The sequence below is a fragment of the Ursus americanus genome, chromosome 13 (genome assembly GCF_024610735.1).
Source record: "Ursus americanus isolate L20-20 chromosome 13, mUrsAme1.1.p, whole genome shotgun sequence".
NCBI classification, from domain to species: Eukaryota; Metazoa; Chordata; class Mammalia; order Carnivora; family Ursidae; genus Ursus; species Ursus americanus.
Window position 1 is genome coordinate 39,895,285 of NC_142139.1, and position 21,004 is coordinate 39,916,288.

Below are 21,004 nucleotides of genomic sequence, written 5' to 3' on the forward strand. Positions count from 1 at the left end.
TACCGTCAACCCTACCAAGCTGAGCACTGGGTACTCATGCAAGAATCTCTGCCACAACCCAATTTCTGTTTTCTCTCTTTCAGAATGACTCTGCACGGTGCTTTCTTCTTTACCTCATTAATGTCCCTTTCAAAATCTGTGTTTTCTCTGTACAAGAGTCTGACAAAAGCAAGTTTCCATCCTTTATTTTGGGAGTTGGGGACTTAAAAGGAGAGAAACATTTCATAATGCCCAGGGAGGATGATTAGAGATGCTAGATAACTGGAAAGAATGATGAATACATTACAACATATTATAACATATCACTTGCAGATGTTGATAATTTATATAAATCCTCTTCAAATTCAACCAACCTTTAGAACCAAAGAGTCCCGTAAGACAACCAGATGCATGATCAATATATAAAAATAAATTTCAGGGCATCTGGGTGGCTCAGTCAGTCAAGGAACAGCTTTTAGCTCAGGTCATGATCCTGGAGTCCTGGGATCGAGTCCTGCCTCAGGCTCCCTGCTCAGTGGGGAGTCTGCTTCTCCCTCTGACCCTACGCCCTCTTGTGCTTTCTCTCTCTCTCAAATAAATAAATAAAATCTTAAAAAAAATAAATTTCATACCTCCATACCAACAATGACCAATTAGAAATTTTAATAGAAAATATTTTAATTGCAATGAAACCATATGATATACAGAAATTGAGCTATTAAAAAATACAAAGTGATTATGGAAAAAATTATATGACTCCACTAAAGGATATTTTAAAAATACCTGAAAAATGAAGCAAACTATCCTGCTAATAGATGGGATGTATTAACATTTTGCAGATTTAATTCCTCAAAAATTAATCTATATATGCAGTATAATTAAAAAGAATCCCAGAAGGATTTTGGAGGTAAATCAATAAAGTGATTTTAAAATGTATTTGGTGAATATCTAACAGCAGTTTTGAAAAATAAGCCAAAGTAATTGAAACAGTGTCACAGGATCAAATCTTTAAGCCAAGAGGTCAGGGTAAAATGTCAAGAAACAGACCTGTGAATATATAGGAATTTGCTATAAAGAAATAAAATCAATAAAGAAATATTGGATTATTCAGTAAATGGTACTGAGAAAATTAGCTCACTATAAGGAGAAAAATACAATCAGATCCCTATCTTATCTAAAAATAAACTCCAAATGTATTATAAAAGATGAAATATAAAATTGAAGAAGAAAATACAGGAGAATATCAGGAAAGGAAAAGATTTTTTTAGTAAGAGTTCCAGGTTGACTCCTCCAGGAAATAGATCCTAAGACAGAGATTTGCATTTGGGGAGGTTTTTGGGGTGTGGTCTCAGGCTCACCACCTATGGAGGAGCCACGAAAGTAGGCTCCTGCTAAGTGAGAAGTTGAACCGTGGTTGCCTTCGCTTGATCCCATGGGGAACTCCAGAAGTGGGACAGTTCGTCTGATTTGGGCTGAGTGTAACCAACCTCTATTCCTTGCATACCAGTCACTGTCCCCAGGAAGTGGGCATGACCTTGGGGGAGATAGCTAGTCAGGGGCAATGCCAGAGTTTTTCACCTTTTCCTCTTGGCAATTGTGAATAATGCTGCTATGAACGTGGGTGTGTAAATATCTCTTCAAGATCCTGCCTTCAATTCTTTTGGCTCTATATGAGAAGTGGGATTGCTGGATCAGATAGTAATTATATTTTTAACTTTTTGAGGAAGTAGCTGTACCAATTTGCATTCCCACCAACAGTGCACAGGGATTCCCCTTTCTCTCCACGTCCTCACCAACACTTATTTTCTGGTGTGTGTGTGTGTGTCTTTTGTTTCGTTTTTGATAGTGGGTGTCCTAATGTGTGTGTCCTCTTGTAGTTTTGATTTGCATTTTTTAATACAACTAGTTTTTTTAAAAGTAAAATTTATTGTCTTATAATCATAAAAGCAACACATATTTATTGTAGAAAATTGGGAAAACAGAAAATTATAATGAAGAAAATATTTCTTAGAGTCCTGGTACTTCGAGATAATCCGTGTTAATGATTTAGTTTGTGTTTTTCAATCTTTTATCTGTCCGTATTTACACATGGGTTATGCTGGCCCATACTGGCCCCTTGGGTAATTCAGAAAAAGTCATCCTGTTTTCTAGGTGACTGCAGCCCTGTACCAGGGTGGGAGATTGATAAGCATCACACAGCTAGATTTCAGATCTCACTTGCCCCGAGGGCAGGCACCCTGTGCAGTGAACAAATTGTAAAACCAGATGTTGTCGTTCTGAACGTACACATGGGTTTTATTTTATATTTTTTTATGAAGCTGAGATCTTACTATGTGGTAGACTGTTTGGATAGAATGGAATTTATTTTAGTTTATTCCTATTTGATGAATTGTGTCTCAAATTTTGATATTATAAACGCTTGCTGGTATGGTAATGCTTGTACATAAATATTCACTTTTAGAATTATTTCCTTATGATAAATTCCTAAAAATTGCCTTGAAAATTACATCTGAGTGCTTATGAGGTGCACTACATTGTGCTCAGAGAGATACGTAATCCTCATCGCAAACCAGTGACATGAAGGTACTATGATTCTTTTTAGAGGGAAAACTGAGGCACAATAAGCAATGAAGTGACTTAGTTACTTGATCCAGGTCACACGTCTGGGAAGAGGCAGAGTTGCGATTTCAACACACTTCTATCAGCTGCATCTGCTCCAGAGCCTAAGCCATTAACATGTTACAAGGGATCCACTTTAAAGGAGAAGACAGGTGGATTTGAGAGGAGTTTTTACAATAAATAAGACTCATCAGTGGAATAGACCTTGACCACTTGAAAATTTCCACAGGAGATGAGACCATTCAAAAGCAATGGCTTATTATTATTATTGTTATTAATGTATTTGTTAGAAGAATTTCTTGACAGAATGATTAATATTTGAACAAGACACATATTGTTCATTTCTAAGCTCTTTTTAAGAGAAGCAACTTCAGACGATAATTTAAATTTAGATTTAATCTGACTAAAAATGATAATGCCTTTGTGCCCTTTTTAGTTTAGATTCCAAAGTATCTGGATCAATGAAGGGATCGTTTTAACATTCTCATCTCAGACTGCTCACTTCCCTATGTTGCACTTGAACTTCTGTTTTTGTTAAACAGAGGTGTTAGCCTTTGTTCATGTCCTCACAGAGATGTTAAGATGTTAAGATATAGTCCCATGAGCTCTGTGAAAGAAGAGTGTTTCCAAGTACTAATGAGATACTGCTCTTCTTTTTTTCATGTAATCACGGATTTTGATATTTTAAATATTTTTGGGGAAATATATAATGCAATTTATAATATGATTACACTTTTAAAAATATTTTATTTATTAATTTGACAGAGAGCACTAGCGGGGGAGCAGCAGGCAGAGGGAGAGGGAGAAGCAGGCCCCCTGTTGAACAGTGAGTCAGATGCGGGACTCCATCTCAGAACCTTGGGATCATGACCCGAGCTGAAGGCAGACTCTTAACCGACTGATCCACCTAGGTGCCCCAAAATACAATTATGTTTTTAAGCAGGAATAAAGGAAGTAAGGAAAGAAGCGAGTCTTGTGCAGCTCTTCTTTGTTAAAGAAATCCAATATGAATGCTTAGACATACCTTATATAATAAGCTAAAGAGGGTCAGAATAAATAAGACAGATAATGAGAAATACAGTCTAGAAAAGGTTGACATTATATTACTAAAAATGCATTCACAACCATTGTACTTTCTTTCTTTCTTTTTTAGTAGGCTCCACACCCAGTGTGGAACCCATCACGGACTTGAACTCGTGACAGTGAGATGGAGACCTGAGCCAAGGTCAAGGGTCGGATCCTGAGCTGACTGAGCCACCCAGGCACCCCCAATGTGCTTATTTCTAACTTCTGCTTAATTAATCATTTTAACTTCTAAAGTAGTAGAGTTCCAGTCGATGGCTGTTTACTGGATCCATCATGTTAAAAATGCATTGCTTCAAACTAGAACTCTTTTATATATTGCCAGTGGGAGTGTAAATTGCTATAACCACCTTGGAAAACTTGGGCAGTATCCACTAGATCTCATTATATACACAGCCTATTATCCCCCAAGAGAACGTGACACTTGCTTATGGCAGAAAATGTGGAAATAGAAAAAAGAACAAAGAGAATAAAAAAGGGTCATCCTAATATAGAGATAACAAGTAACATTTTTAAGGAGAATCCTACTTTAGGGGCGCCTGGGTGGCACAGCGGTTAAGCGTCTGCCTTTGGCTCAGGGCGTGATCCCGGCGTTATGGGATCGAGCCCCACGTCAGGCTCCTCCGCTATGAGCCTGCTTCTTCCTCTCCCACTCCCCCTGCTTGTGTTCCCTCTCTCGCTGGCTGTCTCTATCTCTGTCAAATAAATAAATAAAATCTTAAAAAAAAAAAAAAGGAGAATCCTACTTTAATAACTGTTCTGTAGTAGGCTTATTTTATATAATAATGCGAACACTTTTTCGTTTAATAGATATTCTTCAATATTTAAAAAAAGTCTTGTAATATTATAACATGGCTTCACCATAATATCTAGTGCTTATCATAATTCTGTCTTGTTGGACACTTAGGATATTTCTTTTCTTTTTTTTTTTTTAAAGATTTATTTATTTATTTATTTATTTATTTATTTATTTATTTATTTATTCGACAGAGGTAGAGACAGCCAGCGAGAGAGGGAACACAAGCAGGAGGAGTGGGAGAGGAAGAAGCAGGCTCATAGCAGAGGAGCCTGATGTGGGGCTCGATCCCATAACGCCGGGATCACGCCCTGAGCCGAAGGCAGATGCTTAACCACTGTGCCACCCAGGCGCCCCAGGATATTTCTTTTTAGTACATTCTTATACATAAAGTTTTAGCAAATATTTGAATACTAGAATAAATTCCTACAAGTAAAATTTCTGGTTTGAAAAGCATAAACATTTTGAATATTTAGATACACATTTCTAAAAATTACTGTAACTTCCTTCAGCCTGGTGTGATACTGTCCAACATCCAACAATATTATTTTTATAATTTTTCTAATCTTGCCAAATTTATAAATAAAAAATAATTGTTTTTCATTCTAGCTTTAACTGGTATAGTTGGACTTTAAAAATACACTGGCCATTTGTGTTTTCTTAAATTTCATTTTTTAGAATTCTCTGTTCTTTTGACTTTTTGTACTGTTACATCTCATTTAAAGTAATTTTTTTTATAAAGGAGGAACAACAAAAATTCTTTGTTTATTACATATGCTGTATTTTTTTTCTGCTTTATTACAAACTTTTCACATTTTTTAAAAAAGATTTTATTTATTTATTTGACAGAGAGAGAGGCAGCAAGAGAGGGAACACAAGCAGGGGGAGTGGGAGAGGGAGAAGCAGTCTTCCTGCTGAGTAGGGAGCCCGATGAGGGGCTCGATCCCAGGACGCTGGGATCGTGACCTGAGCCCAAGGCAGACACTTAATGACTGAGCCACCCAGGCGCCCCCAAACTTTTCATATTTCAAACTCCTTTCCCAAACTAGTAAACTCTGATACTTTAGTTTGTCTCCTTGAGGAAGTAGAACTCAGGAGAAACTATTATAACATGGATTGTATTAGACATGTTTGTTAGATTTCATTTCTTATGTTTTTTTCCTCCAATGGCCATCATGTTCTAACTTTTTTAATTGAAATAAATTGAAATAGAATATTACATTAGTTTCAGGTGTATAACATAGTGATTTGATGTTTATATATTGTGGAAATAATCACCATAATAAGTCTAGTTATCATCTATCACCATGCAAAGTTAATACAATATTATTGATTGTATTTTTCCTGCTGTACAATATTTTCCTATGTCTTATTTATTTTATAACTGGGTGTTTGTACCTCTTGTTCCCTTTCATCCATTTTGTCCCCCACCTCTATGCCCTGCTCTTCTATCAACCATCAGTCTATTCTCTGTATCCATGAGTTTGACTTTTTTTTTTTTAGATTTTATTTATTTGAGAGAGAGAGAACACAAGTGGGGAGGGACAGAGGGGAGGGAGAAAGAATCTGAAGCAGACTCTGCACTGAGCATGGAGCCCAACACCGAGCTCAGTCCCACCACTGTGAGATCATGACCTGAGCTGAAACCAAGAGCCAGAGGCTTAACCAACTGAGCCACCCAGATGCCCCTGTTTTGTTTTGTTTTGTTTTGTTTTGTAAAATTCCACATGTAAGTGAAATCGTACGGTATTTTCATTTCTCTGACTTATTTCACATAGTATAATACTCTCACACTTCATCTATGTTGTTGCAAATGGCAATATTTCATTCTTCTTTATGGCTCAATAATATTCCATTGTTTTAATATTTTTATTTCATGTTCTTTCTTTCCTGTTTTCTTTTTCCTTTCCTTTACTTTTAGTAAGGACTTATTTCCTCTAAAACAATGACTCTGTTTCATCCCCAGAGGGCACAGTGGATACGTATGAAATTCATACATGTAGAGAGGGAATTAACATTCTTAACTGCTTGCCACTGATCAGGTGCTGTGCTAGACACCTCACTGCATTAATTCATGTTATCCTTAAAACAACCCTAATGAAGTAGGTATTTTCTTCATTTACAAACTGAGGGAGTTGAGGATTGTTCGAATTATATGTCCTTTCCTGTCTTCCCTTTGGCCTTCTTGATTTTTACCCTCAACCTGCTTTTTTTGAAATCTTCTCCTTTGCTCAGGTAATTCCATCCTTCCAGCTGCTCAGGCCAAAAACCTCAGAGCCTTCCTTGTTTTCTTTCCTTCATACGTCACATTCAGTCTGTGAGGGGTCCCTGTCAGTTTATCTCCTCCACCCCTATCTCCCTGGTGAAAGTCACTATCCTCTTGCTCTTGGATTATTTCAGTACCCTTCTAATTGGTCTCTGTTACCCACTACTGTCTATACTCAGCCTAGCAGTCAAAGTGATCCTATGTGTCAGAAGATATCACTTTTCTACCCTAAAGCCTCCAGTGGCCCCCAGCTCTCTCAGAGTAAAAGCCTCACCCGAACTGTAACATCCTGACCTCTGCCCCGTCTTTACCTTTTCCATTCTGCCACCCTGGTCTCTTAGCTGTTCCTAGTGCACTCAGGCATATTCCTGCCTCAGGGCTTTTGTACTTGCTGTGCATTCTGCCTTGAAAGTTGCCTGTCCGGATATCTTGCTCTTTAACCACCTTCAGGCCTGAGCTCAATGTCACCTCCTCTGGAGGTGTTCCTTGATCACCTTATTTAAAAAAGCACCTGTCACACTCCTTATGCCTCCTCCCTGCCTAATTTTTCTCCCTAATGTTTCTAATCATTTGGCAGTCCACACGTTTATCATCTATCTCTCCCATCTGGAAGGTAAACTCCATGAGGGCTAGAATTTTTATGTGTTCGTTCTCCCCGGTGACCCCAACACCTAGAAGAATGCCTAGCACACCAAAAGCACTACTAACTAGCGGTTGAAGAATTGCAATCATTACAGCAGGCCAAGGTGACCTGAACTTCTCTTTTCTACTTTTTAGCTCTCTTGTCCTTCCCCAGCTTTTACTTAAGGGACAGTTGTCTGCCCTTGCTACAGGTGAAAGGCTGGCGAATCCTGAGAGGAATCGCAGCAAGCGCAACCCTCGCTCGCTGCCGTCCAGGAACCACAGCAGGGGTGGTAGACTGCCTTAGAAGAAGTGTGAAATCAGTATCATCCCATTACCATGGTCGCAAGAGAGAATGTGAAACCAGATACACCTGATTTTGGTTCTCTCCGGATGCGATTCATTGACAATGACGGGAGGAAGATGCTTCCTCCAAAGGAGAGTTTGGTAAGGTGCCAGCAGGATGGCGCCGAGGTGGAAAATTCTCCACATCCGCCTTTGTAAGCCCTGGTGTGGCCCAACCTGCTCAGGTTTGGGCTTACCTCAAGTTTCAACCACGCCAACCACAGGGCTCTGAAAATGCCAAGAAGGCCTCTACCCAAGAATTTGATTCCTCCTCCTGGATTTAAAGTCCAGAAAGCAAAGCGTTGACTATGCTGCCCAAGCACGCAGGGGGTGTGGGAGATGGAGGAATGGAGAGGGAAGGCGGCCCTTCCCAGTTTGGCAATGGGCACAGACTCAAGCGTCTAATGAAGGGCAGCTGGCAAAGGAGGGGCCAGGCAGTCCGGAGTGGAGGTCTGGGCTCCGGGAAGGCTGTTGAGACCGGGGCAGTGCCAAAGACCAACCCTTCCTCCCACCCCAGCCCTGCCCGGGGGGGTGGGGGGAGTGGGGTGCGAAATAGATTCTGAAACTGCTGTCCCATTTTCAGGGGAGTCCTGAGTTGGAGATGGTTCTTTTTTTGCTGTAGAGCTGTCGAAGTTAAGAAGCCCTCATTTTGGGGGGGGGTGGGGTGGTTGACAGTGAACATGTGCCACGCACATATAAACTCACAAACAACTGCAACAACACTGGTTCATCTTAAAAAAAAAAAAAGCAATAGCTGCTTCCCCCCCTCACCTCTATCGCTCCCCCAAATGCTGACACATTAAATCTGCCCAGGGCAAACCTCCCCCTGCCCACTTCAGTAGAATATGCCAGTAGAGTAACAGGCGAAAGGTTCCATCGCTTGATTCAGCTCTCTTGGGGCCGTATTAGCATTTTAAAATTCAAACCTCAGGGACAAAAATAAAGGCTTCAGTGAATGAAATTGGAGTGGGGAGAGGGCGCCGCTGGCAGCCGTCAAACGCCTGGAAAGCGAGAAATCGAAAACGTCCGTGACGGGCGGAGTTGGGACTTCCTCCGCAGGACCCGAGAAACGAGCCCTCTGGCCGGTTCTTAAGTGCTGATTTATTTTCTCGTTTGGTGGGGGGTATGAGCGCGGCTGTGCGTGATGGGATGCAGTTCCGGCTAAAGACGAGCCCCCAAAGGCGGGGTGTCCTTCACACCGCCCGGGTTAAGTTTCGGTGGAAAGTTTCCCTCCGAGGCTCCTCCCCCTTCACCCTGGAAACCAGTGCCAGGCGGCCTCGAGGCGGAGCCCGAGCCCCCGCGCACCTGGCTGCTGCGTGTCCCGCGGGCCGGGGCGGAGGCGGGGCTGGCGGCGGCCGGGGCGGGCCCGGGTGCGCGCTCCCCTGGGCCGCCCGGCAGGTTGGGCCCCGCCCCGCCCCGGCTCGCCCCGCCCGCGCTCCAGAGCAGAGTTGAGAGGGGGGAGTGGTGGCGAGCCCCGGATCCGCACGGCACAGCTCAGCCACCCGGTGACGCACGGTCGAAAAGTTGCGCTCAAACCTTCTCCCTCCTCCTACTTTCTTCCTAGGGCCTGGCTGTTTGTGGAGTTGGAACCGGGCGGGGAGGAGCCGACTCCCCACACCACCCGGTGCCCGGCGCGGGTGGCGGCTCGGGGGCCCGCGTCCCCAGGACGGCGGCACAAACTTTCCCGGCTGTTCGGGGATACTTGTCCGGAGAGTCCCGCACTTGGAGGGAGGAGGAGCCGGATCCGCGGACAGGTACGTGGCATGCTGCTCTGAGCTTTGCGCTTGAGGGATTCTTTTATTTTAGGGGCTTAAGAGAGGGGGAGAGCAGACGGGTCCTTTTCCTCACATTCCCCGCCGACTGGGCTGGAGGAGCAGGTATTGGCATGGGGGTTGAGCTGGGAATATCCCGAACAAGATCGCTGCGTCCGGCCGCAGCACGGCGGGGAGGAGGTGGCTGCCGGAGCTGCGGGACCGGGCGTTACTCGGTGACTGACCCCGGGGGAGAGAGAGCCAGCTTGTTTTGACGGAGAAAGATGTCATCGGGGCTCTCTACCTCTTTCCTTAGTCCCTGAGGCCAGGGAGCGGGGGTCCTACGGGAGGAACGGGCAGAGGCGGAGAGATCTAGGGGCTCAGTTTTCCTCTCCAAGCCACCTCGCTTGAACAGGAGACGGAGGTGGTGCCACTCTGGGGTTTGCAGTGTAAGGACAGACTTGTTGGGTGGCTGTTGCTCAATTTCATAAGGTCTCTAATGAAACTGCGTTCAAGTCGTGGTGGTTGTTATTGATGGTGTGCCTCCGTGTCTGTTGGTCTCTCCCCCGCCCTGACTTCAACAAAGCTTCCTTGTTAACCCTGTTTTTGCTGGGGAATGGAACTAGCTGCCGTCCTGTTTCAAGCCCGGCCAGAGAGAGGTGTTGGTAGCAGCTGCAGTCTTGTTTGCTTGGAACTTTGGGAATCACGTGAGCTTTGTTTCACCTACCTGAATCCATCGTTCTTAACTGATCCAGCTTCCACCATTCAGTGAGTGCTGCAGCCTCCGCCCTCCAGGGACGGGGAAATATCCCGGTTGGAGGAGGGAGCCCCAAACGGGGGAGAGACAGCCCTGAGGAGTAATAGTAAGCCGCCCGATTGGGCCCACCCGCAGGCTTCTCTGGAAGGGCTCTGCTATCAAATTCATCTTATTAGGAAGTCATCTGCTCTCTGCTAATAGCCACAGCAGCCCTGATGAAATTATGTAGGTCATTGAAAAATAATTCCTGCTTAATCACCTTTATCCTGTTGATTAATGAGAGAAAAGATTTCCTCTCCTTAATGTACCCATGCCTCTTGGCAGGGTCACCTGCCTGGTCTCAAGTTCACTTGTACACCTGGCACTAGACAGGCTGTTGTCCCTGCCCAAACCTAGCATACCCCAGCTGAAGTCTACATTTGGACAACATTAGTGGTCACCTCTGGACAGATATTATGCAGGAGATCCAGTCCATAAATTTTAATGCTGCATAGTTGTCGGCTTTAGATAACTTTTTAGATAATTAAAAGCTGGTTTCCTTTAGCTGCAGTTAATCCCTTTCCACAGAGCTCATAAGAATTGTGCCCCTGCTTGTCTTGAAATGCATTAAGTTTGGGGTCCCATTTTTCGTTTGTCCTGCAGCTTTAGGAACAGGATTAAATTGTGTGGGGTGGGTGAAAAGAGCAAAAGAAACCGAATCTCAGTGAACTAGATTCAGAGAAGTTTACAGTGGTCTCATAATTAAGGCCCAACTGCCCAGCTAGCTTCCTTCTTGCCTCTACACAGAGACACTATAGGTTGTATTACTTGTGATGTAGGCCTTCGAAGACTAGAAATCAAAGGACTGTTCGGAGTAATGCCTCACTGGACAGTTCTGCATGATAATATCCCAAATTTGGCTCTGAACACTCTCTACAAAGTTCACAGGAAGCCAGTAGATAATGTCTGCAAATCAGAAAGCAGACGTGCAAACAAATTATGTAGAAATAGGTACAAATTAGAAGAAACAAGAGTTGCCTGAGGAGTGACTTTTGAAATTTTGTTCTTGTATTACTTAAAATTTTGATAAGGAAGCTGCTTCTCCCTGCAAATATAAAACAGAAGTGCTTTCTCAGATCCATGCTTCAGTGCTTGATCTTTATACCGTGTACACGTTTCCTAGGGCAATACATGGGTCCACTGAAGAACTGGGCGCTCAGACTCTGGCCTTGCAACACGATTTCTGTCTACTTCACTCTCTGTCTCAGCGACTTCCAGCTCTTAGCCTTAGTAGAGGAACGGTGCTCGAGTGACCAGTAATGTCAGGGATTTCATCTAGAGGGATCTGATCTCTCAGCAACCTTCCTGTAGTGCTTCAGGACCAGCAAAGTGCTTTGACATGCACTGTATTCGTGCTTTGTGATTTAACTGTTTTGTAGGGAGTGCTGTTACATTTAGACTACATAGGAGGAAAACGGATAAGATTCAGAGAAAATAAGGAACTTTTAGGTACATACTTCTGTCAACCTTTTAAAAGGAAAAGGCTAACAAAAAGGAAAAGGTAAATAATTCAGCCTGCAAAATTGAGTTGATTCAGGAGTGGCAGAGGAATTGCAATCAGGGACCGGCAAACGATGAAGTACTGTAGGCAATTGGGGAGAACAGAGGAACAGTGCGTCCTTTTATAGAGGAAAGGAGGAAGTTGGGAGGGGTTTGTTTTGACCAAAAGTTCTTTGGAGGACAAAAGAGAGTCCTAAGTGGTGGCGGCTTGTCACTGGCTGCGGGCGAGGACAGCCTGCTGTTGCTGGGCTGAGAGGAAATCTTCCTTCTGGATTGTGCAAGCTGCGACCATGAGTGGTATGGGTGTCAGAGCCCTCCTTTTGTGGCTTCCCAAACTGCAGCTTTGAGTTAGGTTTCTTTAACACATTTTCACATTTCCCTCTTTTGGTCAAGATCTTTCTTGAAGAGCATCCCTGATCAAGAATTGGGTCATCTGTTCCTTATTAGAAACACTTCTAGCCCTTGATGTGAGGAAGGACCTTTCCTGGGTGTCATGTCCCATGTCAAGGGAAGTGCCCAGATTAGAAACTGTTGAGGCCACATTTGAGTCGCAAGGGAGGGTAGAAAGGAGAGCTCTCAGGCATTTCCCATCTAAAGTCTCTATCTTGTCAAGGTTGTAAACATTGAAGATAATCTCGATGCATTGAGTCAGCATCACTTTACTGGGCACCGTTGTTTCTACAAAGGTTTGACAGGCATCAGGTATAAAGCTTAAAAATGATGATATACAGTAAGATGAGAGGAGCAAAATAATGACCCCGGTTCGTGTGATAGTCCTAAACCAGGAGCCTACAGCTGAAGGTAACTAGCCAGAGAGATCAAAGGCCCATGGATCGTCATGTGGAATTTGTTGTAGCCAGTATGCTTGTTCCTTAATTTTATGTATTTGGGTTTCTACTTCTCCGGAGGAATTTATTCATGTGCGTCAGGTGCTTGCTATCACATTTGTATGTCATTGGTGTGAGTGTGTGCAATAGGGATAAGTGCCCTTCCAAAAGAGGCAAATCCGGAGTCCTATATACTTCCTGGGAGTTCCTGGTGAAGGCAGAGGTGAAGGTTTAATGGGGAAGACCAACGAAAGGCTTCAGATTTATTGTGAATGTGCAGAGGCAGTTAGAAATTCGAGTAAGCATTGGCCTCCAGTCTGCCAGCTATGTAAACATTCATAGGCCCATTGCGAGGCCCCTTCTCCCCAAAGGTACAGTCAGGTGGTGCATATAGGGTTCGTGCTAGCGTTTGATTGTTAATAGTGCTGTTAATTGGGATTATTCAATCGGTCCTTTCAAGCCAAGGTTTCAGTGGTGTTTGAGGAATAATTAGGGAGAAGTCCTCTTGTTCTGTGGACTTTGTTCTCGAAGGCCATATAGAGAGGGGGTGTTCTGCTAGAGCAAGCAGACCTAAGGTAGCAGTGAGAACGGGCAACCATATGGGTGGATTAGGTACAATTAGTTGTATTGAGAGTTAGGCCAGGGGAGAGAGCAAAGCAAGGTACAGGAAACCCTGGTTGTAGAAATTTGACTTAGTGACAGATATCCAGAGAGGTGCAGGTGGAGTTAGGGGTTGCAGTGGAGATGAAGAAGGTTGCTGTGAGGAAGACTGCAGGGTCAGGACTGTATAGGCAGATCCAACGAATCTGAACATCCAGAAAGGTTTCCCTCTTTCGTGAAGAATTGGGAACTGCGAAGGAAGGCATTGTCTCTTCAGGATAGAGAAGGAGAAAATGGAGTAAGAAAAAGAAAGAGTAGGGGAGGAGGGTGAGGGACTGGGATAGGCCAGTGATGGGTATTAAGGAGGGCACATATTGGAGCACTGGGTGTTGTATGCAAATAATGAATCATGGAACACTACATCAAAAACTAGGGATATACTGTATGGTGACTAACATAACATAATAAAAAATTATTATAATAAAAAAAAAGAAAGAGAAAGAACATTGGCCTGATCCCATCATCTCGGGGAAAGCTGTCTGCTTCGGCTGTTGGCTCCTTCAGTTCCTGGAAATTTTCCGTTTGAGGTCAGCCACTTGGTGTACAGGTCCAGTCAGGTTTGGGGGCTTTCTTTATATGAGACACCTGGATCCAGGAGTCTACTCCTTGCATTTGGGCTGCACAAGGATTGGACAGTAACACTTGACCAGGGCCTTTCCAGTGTGGTTGAAGAGTCTCTTTGGAGCGTCTTTTCCAATGAAGAAAATTCCCAGGTTGCAGGGTGTGGTGCTGGAGATCTTCATCTCCTGGGAATGCACTGTGAAAAGATTGCTCTACCACAGCGTGATTATTTTCAAGGGATGTAATTAGACATTTGCAATACTGAAGTGTATTTCCTTTTATTAGGTGCAGGTAAAAAGAGGTGGAATCTAGATTTATGGGGCACCCAGTAAATATCTCAAAGGGTGAGAGTTTATGAGTTCCAAAGAGGATGGATCTGAGATTTAGGAGAACCAACCACCAAGGTATTTGGAGAGTTTCCACAAATTTTGCCGGTTGAGTTTTGATGATGTCGTTGGTTCATTTGACTCGTCCTGAGGACTGAGGATGATAAACACAGCGAAAATGCTGTAAAACTGGCCAAGCAGCACACTGACTTGCCAGAATATTTGGCCAGTAAAATGGGTTCCCTGGTTGCTATGGAGATCAGGAGGGGTTCCCTATGTATGGGTGATCTTTTCCTGTAGGATTTTAGCTCCTGAAGAGGTAGTAGTTGGTCTACCTGGAAAGGTGTTGACCCAGTGGAAAAGCATGCAAATCATTACCAAAACCTGTTTATATCCATGAGATGGAAGTAGCTGAATAAAGTCCATTTGCCAAACCTTGAATGGTTCATTAGGCAATATAAAGTGCCCAGGAGCTGTGTAGACCGGTTTCCCAGGATTTTATTTTGGGCAGGTGGAGCAGGTTAAGTAGGCATTTTCTGAAGCCTTCTTAATATTTCCCTACCACTATTGATTCGTAAACATTATCATTTTATCTATAGGTCAATGGTTTAATGCATGTACAACAGTCAAAAGTGGGAATTTTGTTTGGTAGGACCGGCTTCTTATTTGGTCCAAACCAGAGGTTTCTCGTCGTATCCTACCAACAACCATCTGACTGCCAATATTGTCTTTTGTTTCTGGTGCTGATTGTTGGGTGTCTCTAGTCAGTTTCTCCACATTATCATCTGGAGGTGAGTTCCTTTGGACCATGACAGAGGTGTGACTTTTGGACCTTTGAAGGGCAGCATATTTTGCAGAAATGTCAGCAAGGTGATTTCCTTTAACTTTCTGAGAGTCAAGCTCAGAATGCTCTGGGATCGTAGTAATAGCCAAAGCAGCAGGTGAGATGGGCATCCAATCTTTTCTGGGGGAAAAAATGGTCTGTTTTTAATTTTGTCTCTGCTGGAATTAAGGAAGCCACATTGTTGCCATGACATTTCAAAGTCGTGGGCCACTCCAAAGGTCTATCTACGGTCGGTATAAATGTTGGCAGTTTTGCCATTGGCTAGGCTACAGGCCCTCGTGTGTATAGTTTGTCCCATTGGGCTGAAGTAGCCAAAGTTAAAAGTCCCACTTTAGTTACTTCAAAAGAAGTTGATAATGCATGTTCAGCGTGATATTTACCATCTTCATTTTTCTCATAAGAACGATCAGTGAACCATGAGGAGTCACGGTTATTCAAAGGAGTTTTCTGTAAGTCATCACAGGGGGTCAGAGGGTGATCTGTTGGTATTGAACAGTCCTGGGGGGGTTTCATCAGTGAAGGAGGGGAAAAGAGTAGCAGGGCTAAGGTTATTACCGTGAATTATGACAGTGATCTAAGGGGCACTCGACAGGAGCATTTCGTAGGAAGTGAGACAACTTACTAAGGGAGGTTACGACGAGAGTTAAGAGTTCAACTGCTTGTGGCACAAAGATGGTTAAAGGGGATCCCATGACAATTTCCTCAGTGGCCTTCACAAGAAGGGCAGTAGCAGGCCTAGCTCTGAGGCATGGGGATTACCCACAGGCCAGGATCTAGTTGTTGGTTGTAATATCCTATGGGCCGGTGGTGATCCCCGTGCCTTTGGGTAAGTGCTCCAAGGGCACTTCCTTCTTCTTCATATACAAAAAGCAAGAAAGGGAGTTGATAATTGGGGTGTCCAAAGGCAGGTTTTTGTTTTTTAAACTTTAGGATTTAAAAACTCATCCAGTCTTTCAGATGATAGGGTCAGGTGTAGTAGTTTTTAACAAGGTGTATATGGGTTGGGCCATCGGGGACACGTTTGGGATCCGGTTGCTGCAGTAGCTTGCCAGTATAAGCAAGCTTGCAGCTGATGTTTGATTCTGGGCTTTGGGAAGTTCAGGGTGCCACAAAGCCTGTCTGGCTCTAGAGGCAGTCTTTGTTCTGAGACTAGATCTTCTGAATATCATACTTGAGTTTGTATAAATTATAATTTTTTCTTAGAGAATTGATGTCCCTTTTTGGCCAAGAGTTTTAGCAAAGGGATGCTATCTTCTTGTGAGGAGGCTTGGGAAGGGGAGCGGAGAAGTAAGTCATTCACATATTGTATTAAAGTGGAGACTCCAGGGACCTTAATATCATCTAGGTCAGTCCTTAAAGCTTTTAAGAAATACGAGCTCTCAGTGAAACCCTGGGGCATTGCTATCCAGGTGTTTTGCTGTCCTTCCCAAGTAACGGGGGAAGGTATTGACTTGTTTTATCCACTGGGGTATTAGAAAAAGCACTACATATGTTAATCAGTAAAATTTGCTCTCAGTAGGGATGGAGGCTAATAAAGTGTGGGGGTTGGGGACAACAGGTGACAACGTGGCTCAGAGGTCATGGACAAGCTTCCATTGTGGCCATTTTCTTCCTTCCCAGGCAAAATAGGAGTGTTGCGGGGACTGGTGTGAGGGATAATGAGACCCTGGGCCTTACAGTCTCTATTACTGAGTTAATGCCTTGAAGGCTCTCTTTATTTATGTGGTATTGGTTAATTCAGGGGAGAGGTTTTGGGGGATCAATTTGAATCTTAATAGGAGATACACTGTGGATTCTGTCAATATTAGTAGAGGATTTTGACCATAAGGAGGATGGTAGCTGATCTAATAGGGACAGATAATTAATGTCATGGTATTAGCTGCAATGCTGCTAGGGATGGAGCAAATAAAAGATGATAAAGGGTCATTTGATTCACTTAGTTGGCTATTTTGGTTGCTGTTTTACAAATTCTAGAATTGTTTCCCTTTTCAGGAGAAAGAAATTCCTGCACCACCTTTTTCTAAGAAATCTTGGCTCAAAAAATGAGTAGTGGTGGGGGGGACTAAGGAGAAAAGGGTGGCTCTTAAGGAGAAAAGGGTCTCTTAAAGGGTCTAAGCAAAAGGGTTAGGTGTAGAGATAGGAACCTGTTGAGGTTTATTAGAGACCCCCACTCTCTGAACTGCTTTAGTACTTGGAGGTGGGGGCTGTTTAATGGGATGAGCACTGAGAATGTAGCTCTGGTGTCAGTAAGGACAGAGAAAGATTCATTCCTAATCTGGAGAATGGTTTCTCCAAGTCAATGGAGGGGAAGGATTGGTAAAAGCCCTTAGAGTTCCTTGGAGTCTGTCATTTGGGATTAGGAGGACACTGGTAAGGATGGTTGGAAGGCTGAGGGCACCTGGAACATTTAAGTTTGTAGCAGTCTTTCTTCCAGTGTCCCGGCTTTTTGAAATAATGGTAGAGATCAGGAAGCTTTTGGTTTTGTTTAGAGGCCTCCATTTGTTGGGGTTAAAAATTAAGGATTTCCATGGTCTTTCTTTTTAGTTGAATCATCTTGGGCAGGAGAGCTGGTTTGCTAAATTAACTAAGTCTGGAGTCGACATAGGTTCCCTTTTCATCCTTGTCTTTTTAGCGGAAGAGATATATCGCGATTCAGCCCATTAATGAATGCAGTTAAAGCCTGCCCGAGTGGATTTAACATCCAAAGGAAGATCAGAGTTTTCCTTAAAAAAAAAATTTTGAGCTGGCTATAGTAATCATGTGTGGGCTCATTGGACTTCTGGGTACAAGCCTGAATCTTATTCCAATTGAATGACTTTGGGAAAGTCCTAGAAATTTGCCAAATGAAGTAGTTTGGTTATTCCCTGAGCCTGAGCATGAAATTAGGCAGTGGGGTTTCTCTGTCCCCAGGTTGTAATTCTAAAGACTCTTGGGGATCATTCCACTTGGCGGTTTCATCCAGTGTTGGGCCTGGCCTTCACTGACAAGCATATGGCCTAGCTGATGTAAGTCAGAGAAGCCGGGTTGGTAAGTTTGAATGACCATATGAAATTCCTCAGCAAATCTGTGGGGATCCTTAGTTACTTTGGGAAAATCTTTGACCATGGCTTTTAGTTCCGCTTTAGTCCGGGGAACATAAGAAATTAAGTGCTTCACATTTGGTTCCTCACAGGGTCTGATTTTAAATCAGATTTTAATAGGTTTGTGGGAAGAGGTGGGGAGAGGATTGGAGAAATAGGGAAGTGGTGAGGGGATTGGAATGAGGAAAGTAGAGGATATAGAGGATATTAGGACAGTACAGAGGGAAAGGGGAAGCTGGCATTGGAGACAAAGAGGACAGGGGAGGGGAAAAAGGCCTCAGAAGCTTTCTTGTCTTCTTTTGATTGTTAGTTCACCTCAGTTAATTTAGAAGTGGTATTTTGTAAAAAGGCAATTTTAGAATCTTGGATATGTTTAGAAGCCTCCAGGTACCAACTAAAATAGGAATCCCATTCAGTCTGTTTAATTTTAGACCTGCGGTCTTCTAATTTGGCTGTGAAAAAAGCAGGTAAGGGGAGGTTGAAAGTTCCTCGTAATGGCCACTGGAGATCTAAATTATCTTTGGACAAATTATATTTGGACTTGTCCAAATGCTCATGGGGGGCAGAACCATAGTTTTTGAACATAAAACCAATCAGGGTCACAGAAGGAGGACCTCTTGAGAGATTTAGAGGATTGGGATTCCATACTTCAAAACCAGAGGTTCAGGGACTCCCTGGGTGGTTCAGTCAGTTAAGTGGCCGACTCTTGGTTTTGGCTCAGGTCCTGATCTGATGGGTTGTGGGATGGAGACTGGCATTGGGCTCTGCCCTCAGTGGGGAGTCTGCTTGAAAGATTCTCTCCTCTGCTCCTCCCCCTACTCTCCCTCACTCTTTCTCTCTCTCAAATAAATAAATCTTAAAAACAAAATAAAACCAGAGGTTCAGGAAACAAATGAGTACTCACCAAAAAGATGATGACTTTAAGAAAACAGATCATGAGTAAAGTCAGAGAGATTAACCAAAAGAAGGGAGCTTGAATCCAAGAGGAGACATACTGAATCGAAAGGAAGAAGACAACTCATGGAGGTGGAGAGTACAAGGGGGTTGTGTGGGTTCCACACACGATTCTGGGGTCATTAGTTTCTCAGGGATTCCTCTCCTTCAGTTCCCACTTCTGACACCATGAAATGTCAACCTTTTAAAAGAAAAAAGGTAAACTATTCAGCCAGCAAAATTGAGCTTATTTGGGAATACAGAAAAATTGCAATTTGGGACAAGCAAACTATGGTGAACCACAGGCAGGTCCAGAGAACAAAGGAGGAAAGCATCCTTTTATTTATTTTTTATTTTTTATTTTTTTTAAGGGGGTGGTGGGATAGAAGGGGAGAGAGAGAGAGAGTCTTAAGCAGGTTCCATGCTTAGCGTGGAGCCCTACTCAGGGCTTGATCTCACAACCCTGAGATCATGACCTGAACTGAAATTAAGAGTTGGGTGCTCAACTGACTGAGACATCTAGGTACCCCCAGGGCGTCCTTTTATAGAGGAAAGGAGGAAGTTGGGAGGGGTTTTGTTTTGAGTAAAAGTTCTTTGGAGGAAAATGAGAGTTTAAAGTAGTGGTGACTTTCCATTGGCTACAGGCAAGGGCAGTTTGCCTTTGCTGGGCTGAGAGGAAGCTGTCCTTCTTCTGGACTACCCAAGCTGTGACCACGAACGGTACATGTATCAGAGCTCTCCTTTCATGGCTTCCCAACAACAATTTTGAGTTAGGTTTCCTTAACTCATTTTCATACTTTCTTCCTCAGACCCAAATCCAGGATTTCTAATACAGAGGCCAAGCTTTTAATTTTTTGCCTACTACATTTTGTGAAGTGTTTGGATGTGAAATGAGATCTTATTTATTAACCAAAACATGACCTCATTGGGAACAGGACAGTATGTAAATATGTACACACATATACGTGTATGTAATTTTTATATTGTTTGCATCTCAACAGTGTGGCTGGGCCTGGGGACATGGGGTAGGTGAATAAAAGCCCCAATAGGTTGAGAAAAGAACTTTTGATAATGTCTAAAATTGAAAAAGAAATCAGGAAATACTAATATAAGTGTGTGATTTACAAATGTGGAAGTAATTGCCAGAAGAAACACCTTCAAGGGTTGAAGGAGCTACTTTTGGGGAGTGGAATTCAGGAGTGGAGAGGAGCCACACAGGAGTCTACTGTTTTTGGCTATGTACCTTATGACTTTGAAGTTCCTTATGTTCTATGATGTGTGCCGGTATATAATTAAAAAAAAAAAATCCTTTGGCCAGGTTAGTATAAAGGTGTATTTTCAGAATTTTAGAGCTGAAAGGACTATAGAGATTGTTTATGCCCAGTTTTTTCATTTTGCAGGTGAGGAAATTGAGGTACGGGAGTTCAAATGTTTGTCAAGGTCCCATGACTGTGAGAACAGACCTCTCCTAGTGCAAGTTCATACCCCTCTCCAGGCAGGTGGAAAATTTCCTCATGCTTGTCATTTCTCAGTTACCTTTTTAGGCAATTCTCTTTTCCGTTTTTATCTAGTTTTTACAACGTTTGAATAGGTTATGGAACCGTGGATTCAAGAGTAGTTTTCTCTAACTCCTCATATTTCCATTATGAAGACGCTTCGAATATCTTTAGAGTCTGCAAACTCTGTACCCTTTTTGTTAATTCTGTAATAATTTTTAATTAGGACTAGAGATACTTAATGCAGCTACAGGTCTACAACTGTTTAGGAATCCAGTTGAATTTGATAAATACTGGAATTTGGGCTAAACTTTTATCCTGAGAAGCTGTGATGAACAGGAGATGCTCAGAGGGCTTTTCCAGTATCTATGTGTGTTGCTTAATTTTGAAGTTCTAAGAATAAGGATATAACTTTTCTAAAAGAAAGGGAGAGATGGATGTTACTTTATTTTATTTTTATTTTTAAAGATTTTATTTTATTTATTTGACAGAGAGACTGAGCACACAAGCAGGGGAAGTGG

At 43.0% G+C, this 21,004-nt stretch overlaps 1 protein-coding gene across 7 annotated transcripts in view; it reads left to right on the top strand.

Annotated features, from left to right (window-relative positions):
• Window positions 1-9,120: 9,120 nt before the first annotated feature.
• Window positions 9,121-21,004, top strand: part of FHIP1A (FHF complex subunit HOOK interacting protein 1A) — a 241,748-nt gene continuing 229,864 nt past the window's right edge. For 5 of the 7 annotated variants that reach the window (XM_087866508.1, XM_045798829.2, XM_045798830.2 and 2 more), the window contains exon 1: window positions 9,124-9,463. The gene's annotated coding sequence lies outside the window, so the exon portion shown is untranslated. Of the gene's footprint in view, window positions 9,464-21,004 lie in introns of all 7 variants that reach the window. The other 2 variants (XM_087866512.1, XM_087866513.1) reach the window with 2 other exon arrangements.